The 23,569-nt window shown below is 41.6% G+C and overlaps 1 protein-coding gene across 1 annotated transcript in view; it reads right to left on the reverse strand.

Moving 5' to 3' along the window:
- The window catches only part of TMEM200A (transmembrane protein 200A), a 59,819-nt gene extending 37,919 nt beyond the window's left edge, over window positions 1–21,900 (reverse strand). The window contains exon 1 of the mRNA XM_056344449.1: window positions 20,966–21,900. The gene's annotated coding sequence lies outside the window, so the exon portion shown is untranslated. The remainder of the gene's footprint in view (window positions 1–20,965) is intronic.
- Between the last annotated feature and the right edge of the window lie 1,669 nt (window positions 21,901–23,569).

A 23,569-nucleotide genomic window follows, 5' to 3' on the forward strand; every position in this document is an offset into this window, starting at 1 on the left:
CTATTAGAATGATGCTCCCATATTTCTAGTGAATGCCTACCACTGCCTTATCCTCCTTCAGAAACACTTTCTGTTTCAGACTGACAGTAAAGGCCTCATCCAAAGCAATCTTAAGGCAAAGGAACCACTGAAGTCCACTACATGTGTGCAGTATAAAGTAGACCACATGAAACAAATAAGACCAAGTAAAAGGAGATTACATTACAGGGAGAACAAGGACTTAATGAAAATACTAGCCCAGTTTGTATTCTCATTGTTCTCCTTAGCCCTCCCTGCTTCTCTTTGTCTTTCATTTCACTCACTCATTTGTTCCAAGACCTTAAAGAGTTTCACTCAGTGCACCACTGGACAAATTTTTTTGGTAAAGATAAATCATAACCATTAGCACCTTTAAATCACAAAGAAGCTATACTGAACTAATGCATGCTGTAAGTGTGCAGTGGTATAGCTTTTACAGAAGTGGAAATAACGAAAATGTACTTTATGTTTAGGGTACACGAACCAATGTACATGTATACATGTACATCAGTACAAACACAGTAATATTCAGTGAATGTGGAAGTCGCAATGAATTAAAAAAAGTGACTAAATTATTACTTTCGGATAAAACCAGAAGCTTTACAGGTAAAGCTAACATATATTACAAAATATTTGGTTTTACAACAATCATTGGATACTCTTTATTGTCTGGCCTTTGAATAGAGGATCTTTTGAGCAGACCATAAAGAGTCTTTCCTACTTTCATTATCAGCCAGAATTGCAGCCACTGGGCATACTTACACCATGCAACGAAGTGCAGTAAACGGAACTCAGCTACCATTAACAAAATCCAAAACAAAGCACCGTGCAATGGTGCTAGCTTGGGTCTTGAAAGCAGAGAAGTGGATCCTACTGCCTTTGTTGCAACATCACTTCTCTATTTCTTTTTGCAGAGGTGCTATTTTCTCCAGATGGTGTGGTGCTAGTTAAGCAGGTAACAAAATTTCTGACATTTCAATGTGTAGACACAACCAATCTTGTTTTGAACTGCTAGTGTTTAGCTGAAGGGCTCTCTGAAAACTGATAACCCTGCCCTTCATGCGCTGGTATCAAGGTTTGCCGTTTGAGGAAGCTGCTTCCTAAAGAAAGTTCAAGAGAAAATTAGTCCTTATGTCTGTCTGTCCTCACATTTTGAGAGACAGTGCTTCTCCCTCTCCACATTCATCCAAAGTGAGTTATCTATTAGCATGGCTTTGTGTGATTGACAGAGGTTAATTCCTTATAAACACATATGATCAAGTTGAATATGAAATGAACAGTTTTAGGGGAAGGTCTTCATGGAAGCTCCACTGCAGACCACTTACTATCTTGTAATGATTTGGCATTAACTCAGATTTTGGGCGAGTGTATTAAGTCAGAATATCTTTGCAAAGCCTTGTTAATTCACTAACAAATAAGTGAAGGACTAGAGGATACAATTGTCAAAATATTTAAATTATGTGCATTAAACATAAATTCTTAGATATTCAGGAAACCTACATAAAAAGAGACCTCAAATATCTATTTTTAAACTATTATGAAAAACTTGGAAGTCTCCATAGTAAGGCTGCTTGATGTCCTCTCTGTAAAATCTCCTGCTTTCTCTGCTATGAGCATCCCAATTTAAAATGCAACCATTGTTAACGATCACTACAGTTAGATACAGTCCAGATTAACAGCTTTTGCAGTTAAAGTCAAACTGAGCATAATCAAACTCTCATAGCTCACTGGAAAAAAAAACAACAAAACCCAACAAACATACAAAGTATGACTCACCTGCCTTTCCCTGACCATTATAATGAAGAAACCATTATGAAAGACTGTCATTCTTTGGCAATTCTCGTCTTCTGCCTGCTGACAGTTTTCAAGAATAGCCACTAAAGATATTGTGCTTCCTCAGTGTTTTTCTTGTACCTCACTCTGCACCTTTGGTTTGCAAGAAAGGTGAAATTTGGAACCAACTTAAATAGCTGTAGATCTAAATTATTTTCAAGTATTTTGCTTTAAAAGATAATCTAAGCCTGCAATTTATAATGCTTAAAACTGCACCGGTCTTTTAACTATGTGCTGGGTATGAGAATGAAACATGATGGCTTGACAGTATCAGGTCTAGTAGTTCCAGCTGATTCTCCCACAGACCACAATAAATTATGAAATTAACATTCTCAATGGCCTTTCCTGTCTGATTTTCTGTAATACATTACATTTTGTATCATTGCAAAGGAAATGGTTTCCTCTTCCAAAGTCCATTTAAAATGCCGCCAATTTAACCAGTTGCCTGGTTATTTTCTTTGTAAATTCTTGTTTGTAACTTTGCCAGAATTTAATAGCTTGGGGCTTTCATGAAATAGGGTGGTCTTGCATCTGATGTTTTTGTGAAAACTCCACTTAAAACCTGTTCTCTTGACTTCTAAACAAGATTGGGGAAAAATACATAGCAATGATGATCATATTTTCACTCAGGGGTCCTCAAACTTTTTAACCAGGGGCCGGCGCACGGATGCAGTGGCAAGCAGCTATCTGCAGCTGCTTGGTTTCCCCCCCCAACCCCCAGTGAGGGGGGGGGCAGGGGGTGTCTGTAAATACCGGGGGCCAGATTGAGGACCCTGGAGGGCTGTATCCGGCCCGTGGGCTGTAGTTTGAGGACCCCTGTTTTAACTGGTTATTTGAAAATCTGCAACTCCTTACATACATATAAATACTACGCAGACTGTTGGTATAACTGGGACATCAGTTCTGTGATTACAAGACTGCAATAACATAAAAAACAGGATACACACAAAAAAAGAATAATGATCTGTTCTGCTCAACAGATTGCAAAATACCATTTCAAGGAAAAAAAAGGTCACAAAACCTCTCTTTATACAACACAGATTTTGCACGCTAACACCTAAGTTCTCCATTATTAACCAACCCTCCTAAATAAGAATGGGGATAATTTTTAATGTTTCACATAACATTCTGTCAACTTTTCTGATACAGATGATTTTTCTTCTAAAGAAAGATATTTCAGAAAAAAAATTGTTCAATCATATTCAATCGTATGAATCTGAACAATAACAAAGTTTGATTTTCATGATTTAACATGAGCAGACCTTGGGCTGACCATAGACTCTTTGCAAATGCAAAGGCTTTGGTGATGTCCCTGAGAGTTCTGGGTAGCAAATGAAAATTTTGCAATGAACAAATCATTCATGAAATTTAATTAGGCACATGAAATTGTGGTCCCACTGAAATTAACAGGCAAACTCCCAACAATTCTTTGAGACCACCACATCACATGTTGCTTTGTGACATGAATGAATATTAAATGACAGCTATTACCCATGCTTTGGTCTAGTCTTGCAAAAATATGCAAGCAACAGTAATTCTCCTTCATAGTACTAGCTGCGAACTTTTTCAACCTGTTAATTATCCCATAAACATGTCAAATGAATTCTTCATTTGTACTTTTTACGTTCTTTGTAAAAATAGCCAAAGCATTATTTCGCTTAAGAAAGTACATATTTCTCTTTAAACTAAGTATTTATTTGAGATAGTATCTGTATGAGATACTAGAGGAATTAAATATGTTTTAAAATAATACTTCATTTATAGTTATCCAGACCATGTTGTCATCTAATTTGTTGTTGTTTCAGAAAAACTGGCATGACTAACCTTCCTTCTCCCAAGTCTTCCAATGGGAACAATACAATACCTCAGCAAGAACAAACCCCAAATTTCTTAATGCCCCTCTTCCAAAGATATGATCCATTGCCATCAGTGCCTTGGCCAGAATCTCCAACTACTACACATGAGGCTTACCAGGAGATCAAGCTAACCATGACTCTGCCAACAGAAGCTGCCCCTAAGAAGAACAAGCAGGAGGAAAGGCAGTCTCTTATGGTGACGTTTCTTCCTTCTGGTTGCTCTTCCAGCCACAGAGCCATCAAGGGTGCTAGCCAACTCAGAGGGCAATTTCCACAAGGAAGGAAATAGCCTCCTCACTGACTGGCCTGCATGTGCCATCCTCCCCTCCAGGGCAAGCTTCCCATCTAGCCCTACAGCAGACAGGGTGTCTCCTTGCCTCCCCAGTCAGACTTGTCCCCAAAATTTCACGAAAATACAGGACCTTGTCACCCAAAATCTCTGACACTTGGTACTGTGATGATAAAATATACTCTTAAAAGATTTCATCACAGATTTATTTCATTAAAAGCTAGCCTACGAGTTAGTCATGCAATGGTCCCAGTACTAGTAACCAACTGTTTCCCTGACCAGTATGGTTTTCTAAACAAGACAAGCAGTTAGCTATTGCCTCTTACTGGCAGATATCTCCTGACAGTCAGAAGTCAAGACAGAATACGGAATTAATACAAAGACCACACATGATGCTCCATATGTGTAAAAATCCATTGGAAAGGTAGCCCTGATGGACTTCTTGCAATATTAGGCAACACTGGGCATGAAAGAAATCATATTCCACTAATAAGGGGGTTTAAGACACAAAAGGAGTGCCCACCTTTGGGCTATTGTTCCTTCAGTTTCCAGGAGAAGTAAAGCTCAGGCTTTCCAGGTGAACTGCTGAGCCAATGCACAACCAGGAAATCAGGCAGGGAACTTCACAGGGCAAAAGTCAGAACCTTCACAGAAGTGTCATACAGACTGCGGACCTCATCTCCACAGTCAGTAAAGGTGTCTTACAGACTCCTTCACATCTGCAATGGCTCCAGCTATATGTATCTGCCCAACTACATGGCCTTGAAGTGTGCAGATTCATGCTTACATGCATACAAACCAAAAACATTTATTCTTACATCACAGAACTATAGAATAATTTAGGCTGGAAGAGACCTCCACAACTCCAAAGTTAGAACAGCAATTCACATTTATTTTCCTATAAACTGCAAAGGAAGACAAAAGAAAGACTGTTGTTTCAACTTAGAAACAGTTCAGAAAGTGCTGAAATGATCTAGTCATGTGATGTGTGCCATGTAAGACAATTCAATTCTTTGTTTAACCCGTCACAAACATTACCAAACTGCTTGTATGCAGTATTGTAGATTAAACCTTGCTCCTTACAACTTGTAGTATGACAACTGCTCCTGAGCTCACAGGCTTTGTGTAAATTATCCAGTCCTACATGGAAGCATCTGGACCAGCTTATCTGGAGCACACGTGTAATAGCCATGCCTGGTGCTCATACCAGCTCATGCACACCAAGTTACTGATTTTTGTTAGGCAGGCTTACCAATACCAACCCTACTTTTGCCACACACAAATAATGCACTAAAGGCATGGTGTGTCCACAGAATTTTACTCCTACTTAGACATGTTTGTTCCATTCACTACACTGAACACGTGCAAGTGCAATCTAAATTTCATCCAAGGAGCTGCATGCTGGAGAACCACATCCAATCTCTCATATTTATCAATACAGCTGGAGAGAGTTGCCTAAAATAAACATCTAGGCCATTATGTTTGTCTAAATAATGAGCTTACATTATACATTTCAAAGTAATAGCTTTGACGGAATTTAAATCCCTCTAGAGAAGGGCACTATTTAGCTACAAACATATGACTGTTCCACCAAAAAATATACATGCATGGATATTTTAGGCTAGAAAAGATTGCTGCCATCTGCATGCTGCATACATAACCAAAGAAATTTACCTCTGATTTCTGCATCAAGCCTGAAACTCCTCCTTGAGTTAGGTATTTCAGAAAGATAGCCTTGATTTTAAGAAAGACAACTCAGCTCTTAGAGGCCACTTCCAAGAATTAATTCTTCTCGCTGTTAGGAATGTTTCCAATTTCAATTCCTTTTATTTTCAGTTTCAGCATTTTAATGCCCAATAACCTTTTGATGCATTAAGATGCCTTCTACTATTAATGATTCTGCTCAGGCGCCAACATTCACAGAGCTCTTTTCACTCAGGGTATATAATTCTGATTTGATTTTGCATAGCACCTTTCATTTAAATATTTCAAAAATTCCTCATGAGTATTTATGAGTGTTAGGGATATTTCTATATGAGGCTTATTTTGCACATAGGCAAACTGAAGGAAAAGATACTGAAGATCATATTCTCCAAAGGGATGAAAATAACATGGGAACAAGGTGCCTATGCATGTCTGGAAAGGCAAGGTCAGGCAAGATCTCCAAAGTCACAGACTACCTCTGGCAAAGCCAAGAACAAAACCTTCATTGTCAGATTCTTATGCCTGTGCTTCTATAGCAAAACCATTATGATTTGAATACATTATTTTTAGATACTGTTGTGTAAAATTTAGGTGTATTACTCTGCATTTTAAACAGCTCAGAAACACACTACAAATTTCATACTGATGCTTCAACTACATTAACAATACGAACTGCTCAGCACAGGAATGCAAAAGTTTTTACACTGCTTAAGCAACTGGCTGTTCTCACCATTTCATACAACCAGACACTTTCAAGTGTAAAGAATCACAAACACCAATATTTGCAGCAAGCCAAAATTTGCCTTGGCAGCTGCTAAAACTCTGACCTCTGGCAGATAAAATGAAGACCTCAGCCCAGCAGTACAGTCCCCAGTGACTGTGTCAATGGAAGCGTGCGCATTCAGTCACTTCTTTTTTCACACCTGAACCCAGAAGGAAGGTTTTTTTTTCTGGATCAATGAACACTAAATGAATAGATGAAAGAACTTAATAGGTTTTCTCCAAAATGCAGCTAACAGCTATCGAAGCGTATTCTGAGAAGAGCCTCCTCAAGCACAGACTTCTTACTCTCACAGCTTCATGTAATACAAAGCTGCAAGTCAGCAGAGAAACTCACAGAAAGATGCAGAAGATTACAGTGTTTCCCATCCCAGCAAATGGGATTGCAGAACCAGAAGGGCATTAAGTAAATTCGCAGTGCATTTATATAACCTTCCCCACAACTCCAATCTTATTGCTCAAGTACACTGGGACATAAAGGTTACTGAGATTTTACCATTTTTGAAGTGAGAGATATGGGCTTTCACGAATGGCCAGCTTTTTGCAAAATGAACATCTGGCCTCCTGAGTTTTACTGGCCTCAAAGTCTTTCATATCTAAAAGCTCTCTAAAAGTGTTTCTCCTGGACTGGAAGAGACATCTTCCCCATTATGTTTCCATAAAGAGTTGCAATATTACTACTAAGAAAACTTAACATCTACTCCATATCTGGGTTAAACTTAATTAACCTACCATATGCTTTCATAATACTCTAATCAAAGAAATTACGTGGAAAAAATTCTCCTACTTCCAAAGTTCATTCAACTCAGGCATGCTAGATATATAATTTAGAAATCTAGAGAGACATTTTAAAATCCAAATGATAAAAATGTATGTTTAGGGATGTTAAAACAACAATAAAAAACCTACCTTAACATGACTTAGATAAACTATAAAGTGTTCTTTGCAGAAAGCAGATTCTGGAAGGCTTTGGGGGTTTCCAGGATGGCAGCTTATTAGCTGAAACTGATTGTCATGGCTTTGAACTAAAACCTTTCCAGCTCCTGAGAGTTGTTTGTGTACTGAAGGCGTAATTCACAGAAAACATCTCTGACATTTTTGGGCCACATAAGAACCAGCACTAGGTCCACGACTACCTAACATATTGAATGAAATCCTAACCTTGCTGAAATACACAGGAATTCTGCCTTTGATTTCACACACTCAGGATCCCACCACACTACCAGAGCAAGAGTAAGCAAACAAGAATAATTGAATCTTTTTACAGTGTTCTTGAGATCACAGGAAGGAAATACTATTTTTTACTTGTGTCATCAAATCCTCAATCTGTAATATCTAACCCTCCACCTGTTTTGTGACATATATTAAAACTTCCATTAAAATCAAGGATTTATTTTGATGTAAAATGTGAGTAACGACAGCAGAGAATCCAAATTCTTATGTCTTTGCTGACCTGTGTAATTTATCCAACTCCAAAAATTAACTTTGCAGGAGTAATTCAGTGATCCAATATGTAGTTTCTGACTGTGTGCACCCTAGACATAAGCCAATCTAAATACCATTTGCTTCCCAAAGCATTTGCCACTCTGATGTAGGAAAAAAGCAACAAGGGAGAACCAAAGCAAAGGAAAAGATGGATCTCCTATGACATAAATAGAGGAGAGAGCATTGGAGGAACACAAAAAACCTCAAGTATTTAAAGGCCCGTTTCAGAGATGAACCGAGTTAAGTCAGCTGTTATCAAACCTCTCACATAACATCATGTCCACAAGATTCTTACTTGTTGTACCACACTCTGGTACCTTGTCTCTATCTACACAATACAGAGGTGGCTTGGGTTCACACCATAAAGTAGGACTACAGCATTAAGGTGCTTCTACTGCTATCCTTTGAAGCACACAACAAAACTAGGGCCTACAAGCCTCCATGAGGCAAATCCACTACTTAATTATTTTTTTCCACAAAAAGAGGGAAAACAGTTTCATAAACTTCCTGCTCTCCTCCCTATTATTTTTATATATATATATACACACACCCCTATATGGAAAAGACAGGTTTGCTTGAGAAAACTAGAAATTACTGGCAGATCTGCCAGAAGATCGATAGTGGATTCAGATAAACATTCAAATAACGCAATACTAGCTTGGCTACATAGCCATGCTTTTTTCGTGCTCCCTCTTCATGAACTATCCAGACAGAATGGAGAGTTGCTGCGCTATAAATACACAGTCTGTCTCAGTAAAAACAAACAAAACCCATACTGAGAATGAACAATAAAAAAGTTTGACAGTAAAGTGTCCTTGAAAACAAAAACATGCCAAATATAAAATTATGAACACAATCCATTTATCAGCTTCAATTCTATCATTCTCCCAAAGCTATGACTCGAAGTCATATAATCTTTTCATTTTTGATGAAATCCAGGATGGTTTCTCTGGCTGTTCCTTCAGATCTCTGCTGTGGCTCATATTTTCTGTTTTTACAGTTTGATCATTATGACTGATAGTTCTGTAAAATCTGTGTAAAGCAAGTTATAGTCAGCAACAGTCATCCTCTAGCTACTGCACACAATGATCTTGTTTAATCACAGATGCATGGGTTTACACATGATGTATGTGAAAGTGATTTTAAATGCTCTGTAAACAATATTGTTTTGACCGTACCTCAATTTTTTTAGGGTGTTTTGGGTTGGTTTTTTTTTTCAGGAAAACCTCACTGCATCTGCAACAGTAAGAAACGTATAAAGTAGGATCTGTAGACAATTTCTGGCTCATTCATCTCCTTGATATTTCCATCCGAGAAGATAATTTCCTATCAAGATGGGATTTTAGGCACAGAAATTGTAGAAACCTGCCCAGCACCTTAACTTCAAGGTCCACGTGATTACATGGTCAAAACCTCAGCTTCTGACAGCAAACTGCCTCAAGATCTAGGGGAAAAAAAAATCTTGAAAACCTGAACTTTGTGCTCATCTCAACAACCTCTGCAAATACCCCTTCCTCCTCTGTCTGCTTTCCATATTGTGAGCTAGCATATATGGCCTGGAGCTTGGCTGGAACACACTACCCACAGCACATCACAGAGTACATCACAGTCTAAAAGGCTGAAGTATGGTCAAAAGGCAGACAAGAAGCAGTACACACATATGACCATACTAAGGGCAGTCTTTCAGTGCAATGCAGTTGTTGCTAGAGAAGCTTTTGAGTGTTTGGAAAGAATTAAAAGCCACAAACTTCTGGAGAATAGCAGAGACAAAAGCAGATTTCACCACTTTTCTAGGGTCCTTTTACTGCTCTGTGTCAAAGTCTCTTTTACAGCAGTGGTGCCACTGCTGAAGACCTGAGTGTCACCACTACCCTACCATGTCTTTCTCTTCTAAATTGCTAAACATGGCAAACGCCTGGCCTCATCATTCCTTGTGGACTCAGTGAAAAACAAGAAGGAAAAGAGTGCTATGATATTAACGTCGTGTCACTTCCTAGTCATGCTACATGCTAAGACCCACTTCTCATACTTCCAGTTATTCAGGTAAGAGTCTTCCTACTACTTGTCTAAGACATTATTTACAAAAATACAGTCTTGTCCCTATAGAATAATTGATGTCTATGGCTGCTGCTATACTACTGACCTATCTTCCCCTCTTATCTATATTCTGCCTTCATAATATCATTATATTCATGGTCCTGCAGTTGTCAAGGAGTGAACTGTGTTTGCCTACATTTTTTTACAGAAGTGTAATAATAATTGAATGTGCCTGAACAAATGGCTCTGCTTATCTAATAAAATAATAAAAATGTAATAAATTGTGTTAAGAGTTTCTGTGCATTTTCTGTATAGCACAAAGCTACTGAATGTGTGCAACTAATTCAAATGCAGGCAGTTAGACACAACACAACAAGATTATTAATATAAAGCAATAGAATAATCCACACAATAAACATTACCCAGACTTCCAAGCACCACATCTAACCTAAGAAGCCCCAAACCCGAGTACTAGACAAGTTTCGGCCACATGCTCTTGGAAATATGGGTATTCCCAGACACAGTCTCACTGTCAAAGTGCAACATCCTCAACAAACTCCAAAGCAAATGACTCATCAGAAAAATCTTCCAATCCAAATTTCCATAACATCGTCACCCTCTCCATCAGCCATCTCTGTTCCAGACTATTTTAACCAGCCTCTCTCTGTCTCTCTCCCTCTGAATTCATAGCTTGCTGTAGTGGACCTCCCTTCTTTGCTTTTTCCTCCCCATTTGCTCCAGTAGATGCTTCTTCAACTGTAAAGTGAGAATAGCTAGATTAGGAAAGAAAGCTCGGAACTGAATTCTGAAGTTTATCTCTTTAGCCATAAGGTTTAACAAAAGCATATTGGAACCTGAGGGTGATGCTGATACTGGCTTCTCAAGGAGTTTTAAGCAATGTGTTAGGTCTGTTTCCAAAGCACTCAATATTCTGGGCTGAAAATTACCTCCTAAACTCAAGCCCGAAAACCACCCATGACAAGCTTTACTCAAAATGAAACTGTGTTAAGTAACAATCAGAATATTCTGTACAAGAGTTAAAGAGTCTTCCCTGAGACTACCGCTAAACTCTGGAAGGAAGGACTACAGAAACTAAGTATCACACAGACCATTATTTATTCCAGGATCTTTGTTTGAACTTTGCCTTCCCTAAAACAGGGTAAATACCTAGTAACATGTACACTGACAAAAATTACAAAAGCAAAGATTATTCTCAAAACTCTTTGAAGAAAGTAGGAAAAACACTGAACTTCACACATCGTGAAGTCATGTCACAAAGCACAATAATAATGCACTTGTATTCTATGAAGGCACCGCAACAATACATTGATAAAAGTACGTAGCAAACATTAAGAGAAAGCTATACAACATCATCTGAGCCCAGCCCCTCGTTCTAACTCTGACTCTGTGATAATCTTACCGTTTTTACAGGAATTATATAACATATACAATGCCATCTAGTCATACTCTCCAAATTCCAATGTACTGGGTTGGCATGGCAAGGTTTTGGTAGCAGGGGACTACAGGAGTGGCTTCTGTGAAAAGATGGTAGAAGCTTCCCCCATGTCCAATGCAGCCAATGCCAGCCAGCTCCAAGACCGACCGGCCACTGGCCAAGGCCATCAACGAGGGTAACAGCACCTCTGTGATAGCATATTAAGAAGAAAAAAAAAAAAATAAATCTGCACCAGCAGGAGAGAAGAGCACGTGAGAGCAACAACTCTACAGCCACCAAAGTCAGTGAAGAAGGAACAGGAGGTGTTCCAGGCACCGGAGCAGAGATGCCACTCCAGCCTCTAGTGAAAACCATGGTGAGGCAGGCTGTCCCTTTGCAGCCCATGGAGGTCCACGGTGGAGCAGATAGCCACCTGCAGCCCATGGACAACCGCATGCCAGAGCAGGTGGACAACCGAAAGAGGCTGTGACCCTGCGGGAAGCCTGTGCTGAAGCAGGTTTGCTGTCAGGACCTGCAGACCCACAGAGAGAAAAGCCCACACTGGAACAGGTTTGCTGGCAGAAATTGTGACCTTGCTGGTGACCCACACTGGAGCAGTCTGGTCCTGACAGATCACAGCCCATGGAAGGGACTGGCACAATGTGTGAAGAACTGCAGCCTGTAGGAAGGACTCATGTTGGAGAAGTTTGTGGAAAGCTGCTTCCCATGGGAGGGACCCCACACTGGAGCAGAGAGAGAGCGTGAGGAGTCCTCCCTGTGAGGAGGAAGGAGCGGCAGAGATAACATGTGATGAACTGACCAGAACCCCCATTCCCCATCCCCCTGTGCTGCTTGGGGGGAGAAGGGAAAGAAATCAGGAATTATGTTAAGCCCAGGAAGAAGGGAGGGGTGGGGGGTAATATATATAATTTATATATAAAATAATACCATTTGAATGGTAATAAATTAAACTAATTTTCCCCAAGTCAAGTTTGTTTTGCCTGTGACTGTAATTGCTGAGTGATCAGCGCTGCCCTTATCTCGACCCATGAGCCTTTCATTGTATTTTCTCTCCCCTGTGTAGTTGAGGAGGGGAGTGATAATGCTGCTTTGGTGGGCACCTGGCATTCAGCCAGGGCCAAATCACCACACCCACAGAAAACTAAAAAAACAAAACAGAACTGCTTAATTTAAACATTTGCAGCATTAAGAACTAAAATAAAAAGAACCATAGTCTCAGCTACAACCTATTTTCCATTACCATTTCAACTCTACAGTCAACAGAACAATAGAAAATTTATAAACCAAAGTTCTGCAAAACACGACATTGCTTGTCCTTAACCAGTAAATACTTCTGTGTGTAATTTCATCGGTATGCATATTGTTTGCAGGCTTGGGTTGGAAAACAGTGCCTTGTGTCTTTATAATATAATATAGCCTATTGAACTATGTTCCAGCAACGTATGTAGGACCTTGCAGATATTCCACCACAGGCACCAGTTAATGAGGCCATGTCCCAGGAGAATAAAACTGAATTACAAGAAGAACAGCAATAAATTCAGAACAGGCATCTGCAAAGTAATTTGAAAAGAAATTTCTTCCTGGCAAAAAGCAAAGCAAATACTTCATAGGGGTCATAAGAAGGGTTTGGGGAAAGCACTTTGGCACTGGATTAATGCAAAGTGATTCTATTGCTATAAAGTCTATAAACCGCATTAATAGCCAAGCTATTCCCAAGAAGAGTGTGTTAGGCCTCTGGAGGTTTATTATTAATATTTGCTAGCCTTTTCTGTACCAGGCTATTATTAACAGGCCAATAATTGTAACAGTAAGGAACTGCCAGCTAGAGATTTATTTTGTGAGCAAGTTTGTACTTGTTTGGTAAACCTCTTATAATTCATTTGGGAGTATGGTGTCCCAGTATGTTCCACCAATTCCACATATTTTTTGTATCCAAACATAACGTTCCAAATTCCAGTTTCCATAATACCAGAGTTACTACTGTGATAGCAAGCGGACATCAGATTTCTTTTAATGTAATTAGAGCAGACTGTGACCTCCAAAGATAACTTAATATCTTATTTCTGCTTCAAATCCATGAATATTAGGATTGTTGCAATAAGATTGTTTAGGTTAAGATGGAAAAACACTTTAACAAGTCATGGATGTAGTGCCCAGTACCAGCTGTTATGCCTGGGCATGGCCCAGGCAGTGGTACTCCACCACATCTCTTTCATGCTACCAGAAGGATGCCGGGGCACTTGTGGCCAAGGTCAGCTTGTACCCTCTCAGGCACTTAGCTAGTTCAGTCCAGAAGCAAATTCCAACCAGGCAGTTTGGATGCAACCATTGCAAAGACAGTTTAACATCTGCATGTAGCCAGACCACTCTAGCCAGCCTCATGGCCAGAGAACAGTTCTTCGCCTCATTAGTTTCCTAACACAGCCATAGCAGAAACATACAAGAAAGAAAAATCTATGCAAGTATGACAGCTAAGTATTTACTTAATAAACACCATCTAATTATTCACCATTTTGAAGGAAGTCCCTGTTGTGCTTACTGTGCTCACTAGTCTTCTGTGAGACAGTAAGAGATTACATAGATCTGCATGGTGGTAACTTTTGGGTTCAGAGTATTAATATGTTTGCAAAGAGAAACAACAGTTCACCTAATTTGAAAGTACTTCGAAATGCAGTTTCTATCTTGGTAAGCAAACTATACTCCATAGTTCCCTTTCATATGTCTGTTTGAACTGATTTGGTTACAGTACATTTTCTGTAAGAAGTGTTTAACATCATTTTTACAGAGCATCATACTTTGATGACAACAAAGACATATCATTTTAAAGGCATCTTAAGGAGACAAGAATTAATATCTTCATTTTCCAGAGTCAGAAGATGGGAGTGCTTCAAAAAAGAAATACCACCGTATCTTTTGGTCTTACTATTATGTTCATTATTTGAGTTTATTTCTGTTTCATAACACTGAATGCAGCATCATTCATCTTTAAAAAATGCAACTTTATCTTATCCTTTTTCTTTCTTCAATATTTTTCTTCTTTCATTTGCTCTTTTTTCACTTTCCTTTCTCCCCTGCTTTCCTCCTTGCTCTTTTTTATCTGTTATCTGTCATTTAACTTCTCCTTCCTACAGAAATATAGCCATGCCTCAGGTGAAACAAGCCAACTGTTAAATACACAGTAATTTAGAGCAAGAAGTACACACCTCCCAGGTCTCAGACAGACACTGTATCAGGTTTATTCAGTCGACCTCCAACAACCCTGTGGCATCCACATGTCCAGAAGAGCATAGTTCCATGGCGCATCTCTTTTTCCAAGTCCAGCAAGCTGCCTCATACATTATGCCCCAAGTCTGTCTAGCACAAGATCATGCAAAAGAGAAGCTATAGCACCTAAGTTACATACACCTCGTGTGCTGCAAGCAATGCTTCCTTAGAAAAGCTTGTTTGCTGCAGCAAAATGCTGCCCCAAGACACAATGCTGCTTTTATCCCTCTTCATTAAGTGATACATTAAATGTACATCTCATTACAATGTCAATAAATGCCAATTATCACATTTGAGCAAGAGAAACATATACTGTCTGTGCAGAGAGAGGATGTATCTAGAAATAGAGGTAATAGGATCAAGTCAACTGCTAGGCTGGAATATGCTTCCCTTGACAATCCTACCAACTTGTATGAAGGGCAAGCACTACCAATACAACGTAATTATTAAGAGTTTTCCAGTACACAGGGAAACAACTTAATAGCCTAACAACTCAGAGCTAGTAATTTATCTGTAGTTTCTCACATGCTGAATCCTAACAAATCATAAGTAGTTTTTCAGCAATAGCAAACAGAACTTGAGTAACTGGAGCTTTTTTTTGATCACAAAATACTTTTTTTGTATATTTCCTCTGTATTTTAGCATGCGATATGCCTTTGTTACTTTTGAGTTATAGAAAGCAGAGTGGAAACTCCAGTGCTTTGAGCTGCAATTTTACACATGCAACTAGACAGATGTACAAGTATTGGCACTTCTTTCATTCAATACATACTGAAATGTAAGTGATAACATCAATTAGATACAAACTTGTTCTTCAACAATAGGCAACTGATTACAGATAAGCAGAGCCATTTATTCAGACACATTCAAATGGAGTATGTGGGGAAAAAAATAATCATATTCTATTAGCGTTACCACTATTACACCAAACTCAACTAGTAGAGTGAACTTTTTTAACTGCCTCCTAATTAATCTGCTTTGAGAGTGGTTTAAATCAAGAAAATTTTAAATTACTTTTGAAATTCCCCCTATCATTGGAATAAAGTAGTCCAACTATCATTGGAAAGCTCTAAAAAGCTTATTTTGATATCATAACCACTCTCTGAGTTAATGCTACAGATCCCAGCATAGGTCAGAGGCATCAAAGCACAAACCTCTACTATTTAAGAATTAAGTGCCACTAACCAACTGCCAGATCTCATAGGCCATTGACACTCAACACTTCGTTGAAAATGTCCTTCCCATTTAACAGCTAGAGTGAATTACAGGAGTATGGTGTTTTAACAGGCTCAAGTTTTAGCACTTTGTATTGATGGGTTGTAAAACCATAGCACTGGGATGCCCAGTCCAACTGTCTTTGTGAAACAGCAAAGACAAAACAAATCCATATAAAAAGATATTTTCCCTCTCTAGTTTCTACAAAAAGTAACCTATGCTATACTTCATATCTCTTGTGATTATTAATATCTGTTTGATTACTGTATGTATCTAAGCATATTTCATTGAAGAGACAAAATCCCAGTTTCTCTGACTAAGAGTTTCATCATTTAGCTTTGTGGGGTAGCATTAAAAAAAATATGTAGAAAAATATGTCCTTTGTTTCTACTTATTTTAATTAGAGGAAAATGGTCACACTTCCAACAAAAGAAACGACTAAAATTCCAGTGGGATATATATAATAATGAGATGTTGATATAAATGAACACAAGAGTAGTGACAAATGTCTTACAGTCCACATAAGACTTTTCAGAGACTTTATACACAAAAAAGGTAGTTCATTGCTTCATTTTCCACAACTCTGTTTTCCTGGAAAACTCAGTTGCATCATCGCATCTCATTGACAATGTTTCTCAGATAGCTAGTTTTGGTTAGGTGACCCTGCACCTCCCTGTCACACACTATGTAGTGAAACATGGAGCAAAAAGAAAAATAACCCTCCCCAACATGAGACACAGAAGAACAGAGGAGAAGACTGAGGAAAATCATCCTTGTTTCTCAGGTCTTATGGTCACTGAACTATTTTCAAAAAACACCAAGTGCTCTTTGGAATATTTCTGTCACCAAAAAGACCAAAGAAGGAACTGAGTGGTAAGAAAACAGTGACACCAACATGTTCTGCTACTGCTGCAGATAGAAGGCTTCAAGTAGCTTTGTATTACAGGATATCCATCTCATCTGGCTGGCTGTGCAAAAAAAGAGAAGAAAAAGACAAGGCACCCAGGCAAAATCATGGGAGTTGAAAATCACTGATCCTGTATTAAGATTCAGGAAGCAGAACATAATTTCATTTATATTAAGAACCACTATAATCTGACTATTTCAGTACTAAGTTCAGCCATCAGGTCCACTTGAGCTGCTCCTACAAAGATTCATCTATATGAAAAGCAGTTACAGATATACACTAAGAACTGAATTGTGTTATGTGGAAATGGTTTCTTAATGAATTACCACAAGCCAAATGGGTTCCTCTAGGTTTGCTTTAATCACAGTTCAGAGTTGAGCCACCATCTCAGTGAGTGGCAACTTGAAGTTTTTAATTTTACATCTTATATAGGTTTCTTAAAACAATTACATAATCCCTAAAGTCTAATCATAAGAGTCCACCTAAAGTTTCACCTTTTTGATTCTTCTATTCTTCTTAGTCAGCCGGAAAGTACTTCGAATTCTCATCCATCAGCTGATTCTCATCATCCAATCAGATTGTCAACCACATAGATCATGCTATTCTCTTCTCGACTCAAAAATCATAGAAGTTATTTATATCTTACAGTAATCATTTGACAGGCCTATTAGATTATTACTTAGTGTTTAACGTATACATTTATTTTCATCTACTGACTAACTCTGTTGAAGGCTAAACCAGTCATGGAAAGTCATACAATGAACTTGGTTATATTGTTATTGCTGCATCTGTGTTTTCACTGCTGCTAGCAAATAGTCTACTAATCTTACTATTTTAACCTACACAATAGTGATATTGATCTACGATTAGTCTTTAACAGGTTAATGGTGGAATAGAGTAACATCTTCTTGCTGTACAGACAGACTGAAGTCCCAATATGGAAGTTTAGAACAGCGCTTATTCTTACAAACTCCACAAAAGACGGACACCCAGGAACCCATAAAACTAGTGGGTGGGATAACAGCTGTGTAAAACATCTGTTCAGTAGGTTAATTCACTGATATTGTCAGCATTTCACCTTTCCATGCAATTGACAGTCCACTGGCTAACAGCCTAATTACCCAGAGATGGTGGGGGTATCTATTATCCAGTAAAGAAGAAAAACAAACTTTTCCTTAACATATTTTTATTTTAAAACTAAAGTACTAACTAAAACTAAAGCACCAACTCAAGCACTATCTGCAATTGCATTTTATTTCTAGTGGGCTTGGAGAGTGTACACAGCTCTGTTTTAAAATGTGTATTAAACTTCTAAGGATTAGAAATATTCTTAAGCTGTTGATTAACATCTTCAAGTAACTCAAAGGCAGTCACCAGTTAGCACAGGAAGAAATACAAAGATTCTCCTGGTACACAGGCATCAAGAATGGACCTCCCTAAATTCTGATAGTAAGGTCATATTTGGGATTGTCTTCCCATATACATCATAACACATCAGAAATCATAACATGGTTTTGGAGAACAGATTCAAGTCCTCTTAAAGGCTTTTATGTAGAGCTGTAGTACAAATATTACCTAATAGAATATGCTACCTCCTCTTCAGCTGCCTTTCTAGAAGTGTTCAGGTTCTCCTTAGATCCCGTTTGCCAGCTTCACAGAGGTCTGAAACAACTTAGGGTGTCTAAACTGGACAAGATGCCTACATTTGTCAAGTAGTCAAGTAATTAATCTGTTTATAAAGCATAATAGCACCAAGTCAAATGGACACCATCATCACTATCAAGAATATCAAATTCCTTTTATCTCCACATTTTCTACCACTATCACAGACAGGACTGACAGCATTCTTCTGTTAAAAAAAAAAAAAACAAAAAACAAAAAAACCCACTATTCACAACAGCAACCTTTAAGTTTCATATTTTTTATATCATAACTTTGTCTGGCTTCAGTAATTTTAGTGGGAGTTTTCACCGATTTTCAGCATTTCAGATTTTTGGCTGCTAAAATATACTGAACAAGGCACAAGAAGTAGCAGTCTCCTCCTGCTGTTCCATACACATGCTTTACTCCTTAACCAATTTCCACTTTTCACTTTCCCCTTCTGCCCTCAGAGAGGTACAAATCAATCAAGAATATACAACCTGTGACAGTGTGGCTGAGGTAAGCACCTGCATATGGCAGAGGTACTTTGTGTCATATGCTCAGCATTCAAGGAAATGGAAGCAGACCACACTGTGGGAGGGCTTCGTCCAGGAAAGATCCAGTAATGCAGTTAAGCCGCTGAACAGTTTCATTGGACTTACTTGGACCTATCGCTGCGTGCAATGAACTCATAATGTACGTCATCATTAGGGATGGAAGTTGGAACTACTGACCTACTTGAGGGTCAGTGTAGGTTTCAGTGCTTTGTCAGAGAAGGGCTTACTTAGTCCATACTTCACAGGATTAAATTCAGGCAGTCCACCCTTCCTAATTTGAGTACAGAGTTTCCCTAAAAGTGAAGCTCTGTTTCTAACTCCAGTGAGGCTGCATTGGACCAACCCATTTCTGTACAGGAAATAAAATAATTGTAGCATTCTGAACTCCTGCATGAGTACTCCTTTTCCAACTTTCACTTGCATCATTGTTGCTATCCAACTGAGGAGCAACAAACAAAATATGTTTCTATGCCAACAAAATATAAATTATATATGATTTTATTTTCAAAATTACTATTAAGTACTACATATCTTCTTCCATGAGGGTGTCTTTCTGTGCTCAGGACAAAAATCTAATTGTAACTCATGTTTCAAATTACTAAAAATTGTCTTGTAATTATCTTCTAACAAGTATTTTGCTAGAAGTACATTTCCTGGCAACACGAGTACATTAAAATGTTCCAAACTTGGAAGACCCTTTGGCTTCATTATTAAGTAATCTAAGTTATATTCAATGGAAATATAATTTCCTATTTTAAAAGCGCTTTTCTTGCCTGCTTTCTACAAAGCAGCACAGAAACAATTGAAGGAAAAAAAAAACAAAAAACAGTTTCTTTCTAACTGGGCACTTGGTTTCCATCACATGGACTGGATGCACCATCTACTTCTAGAAAAATAACAGAATAGTTGCTAGTGTATTGATCTAGCACCAGGGTAAGTCAGGAAAGACAAAGCCTTTGCTGACAGAATTATATTGAACAATACACTCCTTACGTCCTAAAACCATTATGAAGTGCAAGTCCACTATACTGCTACAGGTTATTTTGTAGTTCATGTTACACAGAATGCTACACTAAAAGGAATACTTTTGTCTGAATACTTTTGTCTTTAAACAGTAAAACCCATTTTATTTCTCATAATCACTGCATAAATTAGACTAGCAGTGGTTAATGACAATTAGTTTTAAGTGTCAAACAGATACAGCTATTGCCATTCCAGATCTGCAGAACAGCTGCACACGTACTGAATTCAAGCACAATCACTAACAATGGTTATGTTAATAAGATACGAGGAGTATCTACCGTGCACCCAAGCTGTTGCAGTACTTTTGTTCCAAAGTCTACCTCACCAGTAAGCTTATGTCTACCTGAGGAGCGATTTATTTAGCAGCGAGTTATCTTTGCACACAAGGGAACAGGGCTACCCTCTCGCCGTCCCCATCTGCCTCTCATCCTTCCAGATAACCAGCTCACCACCATTTTTCCCTCAAACAAAGGTTAAGGAAAACCCAACTTGCGTGAAAATAAAGGCAAAGGGGGAACGTGCCGGGGCTGGTGCGGCGAGGGGGGCGAAGCCCGGGGGCAGCCGCTCGGCAGGGCAGGGCAGGGCTCCCCGCCGCGGGGCAGGCGATGGCAGCACGTCAAGTGCCTCGGACCCGCGAGCAGACAAAAGAGGGTGTGTAGCAGCTGCGCGGCCGGCACGCCAGCCCGCTCCGCTCGGGCGGCGCAAAGTCCGTTTCTGGCAGGGAAAAACCCACCTACCCGTCCCCGCTCCCACCCTGCCCCTCGCCGCCGAGGGCATGGGCGCGTCCCCCCGTCCCCGCCGGCAGGAACGGCCACGGCCCGGCTCCTCCGCTCCCGAGGGGGGATAACGGCTGCGGGCGGGCCGAAGTTCGGGGCCGAAGGGCAGACCCCCGCCACTTACCTGTGGGGAGGTGCGAGGCGGCCGCAGCGCTCAGGGCGCAGCGAGCTGCGGGGCCGCGCGGCGCCCGGAAGACATGGGGCTTCTCCGGTGAGGCGGCGGCTGGCTCAGGGAGCGACAGGGCGGCGGCTCCCCTCGCCCTTCCCCGGCACCGTCCTCGGCGAGACGCGGGCGGAGGGAGGCATGGCGAGCGGGCGGGCAGCGGGGCCGGGGCGGTCACTGCCGGCCGGGGGAGGACGCCCGCCGACTGGGGGCTGCGCGCCCCCCCGCCGCACGGCCAGCCGGAGGCGGCCTCCCGCTGCTCGCCCCGCGGCGACGGGCGGGTGCCATAGCAGCGGGCTCCGCGGACCGCCGAGAGCGGCGAGGGGGGAACGGCCGCCAGGCAGCCGCCGAGGGGGGCGTGGGCGGGCGGCGGCTCCGCGGCGCAAAACTTTGTCGGCTCCTCAGCGAGGTGCCCGGCGCCGCCCCGGGGGGAACCCCGGCCCTCCCGCTCCCCTCGGGGCTGCCGGGGCTCGGTAGTCCCGCGCGCGGCCCCGGCGGCAAAGTTTCACTCCGAAACCTCCCGGCCGCGGCCCCGTCTCCGTGGAAACGACCCCCCCATTTCCCGCCGCTCCCCACGGGACGCGGCCGAGAGCAGACGAAGGAAGGCGGCAGCCGGGACGACGGTCGCCCGCGGAGGCGGCAGCCAGAGGGCGGGCGCTAGGCAGGTCTAGCCGGAGGCAGCGGCCGGGACGCGGGGCCTCGCAGCGGGACGGGACGGCGGCCGGGAAAAGGAGCAGGCGCAGCCGCGGCACCGGGACGCGGCTCGCTCGCTCCCTCCCGCCTGGCTGCCTGGGAAGCGGCCCCTCGCCCCAGGGCAGAAGGGCGGCGAGCCGCCGGGAGCCGCACCCCCCACCCCGCCAGGACCGACCAGCCGGCCGGCACCCCTCCCCCTGCCGCTCTGCCCCAGCTCCGCCGCAGCGGCGGATTTGTAGGGCGCCCGGTTCCGCCCCGGCGGGCTGAGGGGCCGCGGCCGCGAGGGAGGAGTCATCGGCGGGGGCGGCGGGGGGAGCCGGGGGGGGGCAGCGCGGACGTGCCGGTGCCGTTGCAGCGGCCGGGGGACAGCGTTCCCCGCGGGCAGGGGGCGGCAGGGGCCCCGGGGCGCGGGGCTGTGTGCCTGTCCCCCTTCCCCCGTGTGAGAGCCGGACGGGAACCGTGGGAGCGCTCAGTGATTCACCTAAATGGGGGGGGGGGGGGGGGGGCGACGACCTCAGATGCAATTACACTTTTATGATTCAGCTCTTCCTTTTTCCGCTTATTTTGGGGGCTGGTTTCGCGGCGCTCGCCCACCCCTCGTGCCCAGCCCGGGTCGGCGGCGCTGCGGTCCCTGCTGCTCGCACCTCCCCGGCAGGCGCGTAACCCCGCAGGTGGGTTGGGAGAGGGGAAGACTCCAGCCTGCGTAGGAGCTCTCCACAGCTGTAAATCGAAGGTATCTTTTGGGGGGGTGGAACAACCCTGCACTTATTTTCAGTTGGTGGCAGATTTTATTTCATTTTCATAAATTTATTGGACTTGAGTGTTGCCGTTGCCTTTTATGTGACTTAGTGTAATTCTATTTAATGCATCTGCCAAAATGAGAAGAATGCTGAACTTGTCATAAGCATATCTAGATTTATCTCAGGTCGTGCTCTCTTCAACACAGACTTAGGAGCTTCCATCCGCCCTGCAACAGGACTTCAAATCCTAAGCGCATACAGTTTGTTTGTGGTTGTCAGTTCTCAGTGTACACTTTATAGTGATTATACTCCTGTCTGATGGCTGCAGTGGCTTCCACATTAAATATGTCCTCCGTTACCACCTTATTCCAGCAGGGAGACATACATGCCAGCAACTCTGGACTATCAAACAGAAAAGTAACATTCCTTAGAAGTTTGAAACATTGCATTTCCAGCTGTTCAGCCTGTCTTGATTCAAGGAGTGAAAAATCACTTTCAGGTGTCAGATTTCTGTCTGTTCATTCAGATGTTACTGGATCTGTAATTTGCTTTGTGCATGACGTAACATGTATTTGATGTCTGGTCGTGAGAGGACAGGTCTGCAGGAAGGTGTGTATTTCAGAGATGTCAAATTCTGTAAGACACAGAAGGAATGAATACAAGGATTACATATGCCTACCAAATCCCTTTTAGATGCAACATCTCTACAAGTAAAAATTTGGAAATTTTTTTCTAGAATTTATGGAAAATGTCACTGTGGATGAGATACAGAAACTTCACCCTCCTGTGCTGATGAAGTGTGGGCCAAGGGTGTGATGTGAACTAGCACCAATTTCACCACTGCTCTTGTACTCTCTCTGGAAAGGCTGGAGTTTCTAAATTTGCAAGGAAAATTATTTGTTCAGTTCTTGCTAGTGTCCTCTGTTTTCCCTGCAACACTGGGCCAGGTACAGTATCACCGTATCTTTCTTGTCTATTCATATTTTCATGCTATAAGATGCTACTCAGATACTTTTCATCCTTTTGAAAGTGCTGGCATTTAAAATAAATCCTCAGGTGATTTATGCTGTCAAACAGCACCCCCAGAAAAAGACCCTAGGCAGGTGACAGTAAGAGCCAGTGTGGTTTTTGG

The sequence above is a fragment of the Falco biarmicus genome, chromosome 6 (genome assembly GCF_023638135.1).
Source record: "Falco biarmicus isolate bFalBia1 chromosome 6, bFalBia1.pri, whole genome shotgun sequence".
NCBI lineage: Eukaryota > Metazoa > Chordata > Aves > Falconiformes > Falconidae > Falco > Falco biarmicus.